Here is a 3,284-nt window from a genome sequence, read left to right as displayed (position 1 = left end):
TTCTACCGTTGCCCCCTTCCCATGACCTACAACATAGCTTCAAAACTCATTAATTGACGAGATAAAGAACCATCCTTACTTGTTGGTCACACAATAAAGTGTGAGTTCATTAAGCCACTTCTTTTATATGAGACAAATAGGTGAAGCAACTTCCGTATGTATGTCTCCTTCATTTATATGGATAGAACATGTGAGGAGGGGTTGATCGATGGAGATGGGAAGCGTCGATGATTTAGTGACAACAAATGATGGGAATGAGATACATCTGAAACATACGCGAGAGAACATCGTCAACATCACGCTACCCAAACAGATAAGGAGCGGCGTGGCTATGTACATATGTACGTACTTGTGATGTCTTCGATTACCGATCGACTTGTTGCGGTACCAGTATGTGTAAGAGGATCACAGAAAGATTATCATTCAGGGATGCACTCCCCCTGAACTTTGCATGTCTTGAAGTCATTTCATACCAATTCCATTGATATACTTCTCTTCTGTTGCTTTTTCAAATCCAGATGAATTTCAGTTGCCGGCAATCACCCTCTCTTGATATATCTTGCATTTAAGAGAGAAAAGACATTTAATTGCACCCTAATGTGAAACATATCATTGAAATAAGATAATTTGTAGTAGGAAATAATGATGCAAAATGGACGTATCATAGCCAGGTACCCTCCCCGTGTCAACGATGTCCATGGTGTCCGGTCAAATACCATTGAGCTTATTTTCCAACTTCATGTTGTTTTTTATAGTAGGAAGGATGGCGGGGTACTCGATCATGGAGGATAAAGTTGTTGTGCGATGCGCGGTTGGGTGTATTCCGGGTTTCGTAGGTAGGGGCAGAAGGGGGCTCTTCTGGTAGCGCGTGCGTGGTTGGGTGTATTCCGGGTTTCGTAGGTAGGGGCAGAAGGGGGCTCTTTTGGTAGCGCGTGCGTGGTTGGTTTCACGCACGAAAGCACATTACGCCCTACGACATGCACATCATCCATGAACCCAATATGAAGACGTTAGTGTATCGATAGTACACCATCCAGACCACCGTCGTCAAGTTTTGTAAAGCGGTTGATCGGCTGGAGACAATGTGGCCATTGCGCGCGACAGCCATGAAGATCGTAAGTTTTGCTTATTCTTGCTCAACTTGTTGATTGATTTATTCATTCCTTGATATTGTTCTACAAGTTGTGTAGCCTGCTGCCGTTATGTGCCACGGGGCGGAGGGCAGACCATTTACGCACACACAATGTTAGATGAAGGTCAAGGGGCAGTATGTATGGGACAACATGATTTGTTATGAAAAACTTGTTGAACATGTGGTTAATCTCGTTGATTTGAACTATTGTTGTACTGAACTTTTTTGCATGCTATGTATGGATAATTTGTGCTATTTCCTAAGAAGTCGATAAATTCCATTGTGTTTGATGAATTTTGTCCGGTTACTTGAAATGTGGTTTGAAATGTATGTGGATAATTTTGGATGGCTGACTCCTGATCTGTATCCGCGGACAGGTCCCTGTCTTCGAAGGGAGGCGGTGTGTGGTTTGCGGGTCAACGCAGGAGATGCCGTAACACATTAACCATGTAAAGACGAGTATACGTCATTCGATCGTTAATATTGAATTTATGCTCCAACCAACTCATCAAAAGTCACAGAGTACAAGACGACAATAATGAGGAGGTGAGGGACCTCAAATGAATCTGTGCAATCTTATGTCAGCCAGCAACAACTACACCGGCGGCAGAGCCGGCTCTGGCGCCAACGGTGACATTTTGCCAGCCTTCTGCGGCTCCACATGGCACCGGCAGACCGGGCAGGTCGCATGAGAGTGGAACCACATGTCGATGCACCCGATGTGGAATTCTCCCCAGCCTCCACGCACACCGCGCACTGGGCCTCGCCGTCGCCGGCACCGGCACCGGCCGAAGCTGTGGTTCCGTACACGAACGCCGGGATGGCCGCAATTGACGCCTGTGGTAGGCCGCCTCGCTCGACGGCCGCCATGGCCTCGTCGTGCACGAACACCACCGGCCCGGCGAGCAAGCGACCGGTGCAGAAGAGCACGAACAAGATCGCGCAGTAGAGCGCCAGCGCGATCCACACGTACCTGACGAACGCGGAGACGAGGACGAGGAACAGGAGCACCGGGTACGACGCGAGCACCAGCGCGCTGCCCTGCCCGACGTCGAAGACACCACCGCCGCGCGCCTGCCACGGGAGGTCCGCTGACCACGACAAGGACGACATGATTGGTCGAAGGCTTCGTTCAATGCTTGCGACTTGTGTGCAAGTGCAATGCTTGTGACCTGTGACCCGTGAGCATTGATGGCGCCGTCGGCGACAGTTTTGTAGGCTGAGGATTAAGGCCTGTTTGATTTATAAGTCCTAGAACGTTTTTTAGTCCCAACTTATAAGTCTCAAGTCCCTAAAAAGTCTCTATCTGTTTGGTTCTTGAGACTTATAAATCCCTATAAGACCATATTACAACTATACGTCCCTATAAGCCCCTCCTTGAGAGTCTTATTTTATAAGTCCCAAATGCCCACTTTAAGTCTCTATAAGTCCCTCCTGTTTGGTTTAGATGGGACTTATAGGGACTTTTTTAAGTCCCTAAGCCAATAAGTCTATAAAAACAAACACCCTCTAAAGCCTCTGGAAGAACCGGATAATGCCTTTCGTTGACGGCGCAGGCAGCTGCATCTAAGGCAGGGCAGATTTGGGTTGATTTATTGAGCAAGCAAGGTCGGCTCTGGCAATTCTAGAGATACTAAGCTCCCTGGAAATAGGGAGCGCCGTGAGCGATCTAGGCTTTGGCCTCATGGTAGACTCCACTGGTCAAGTGGAAGTAAGCGTTGGTTTAAACTGAATTTTTTGTAGAGGTGCAAGCTGGATCCAGAAGTGTGTTTTGCGGTACAAGATTTATTACTACGAATTTCATTTTGAGTCTAAAGGTGAAGCCACCAAGGCCCAGGCCCAAGCTGGTTGGCTCAAATCGATGCCTTCGGACATAACCTTTGCACATGAACACAACCACACACACATCTGACATTCGCTCGAGTGTCGCACCCTGTGTCTCGCCGGTGCCGATCACCACCCAGTAGAAGGTGGATTTTGCATTTGTGGCCCCACATGTCAGAAAGTGGATTGATTGTGGGCTACGGTTGGACTTGTATTCACACACTGACGTGGCATTACTATATTGATGGATAAACAAATCTTTAAATTCGTGAACATTTTTTAAATTCATGAATTTAAAATTTATAAACATTATTGAATTTCGGGGAAC

The 3,284-nt window shown here is 47.2% G+C and overlaps 1 pseudogene; it reads right to left on the bottom strand.

Annotated features, from left to right (window-relative positions):
- Positions 1–1,727: 1,727 nt before the first annotated feature.
- On the bottom strand, positions 1,728–2,245 carry LOC123094933 (RING-H2 finger protein ATL39-like; annotated as a pseudogene).
- Between the last annotated feature and the right edge of the window lie 1,039 nt (positions 2,246–3,284).

Source organism: Triticum aestivum, chromosome 1B (genome assembly GCF_018294505.1).
Source record: "Triticum aestivum cultivar Chinese Spring chromosome 1B, IWGSC CS RefSeq v2.1, whole genome shotgun sequence".
Classification (NCBI taxonomy): domain Eukaryota; kingdom Viridiplantae; phylum Streptophyta; class Magnoliopsida; order Poales; family Poaceae; genus Triticum; species Triticum aestivum.
Note: the sequence above shows the minus strand (reverse complement) of the source record. Positions and strands in the feature narration are given on the sequence as shown.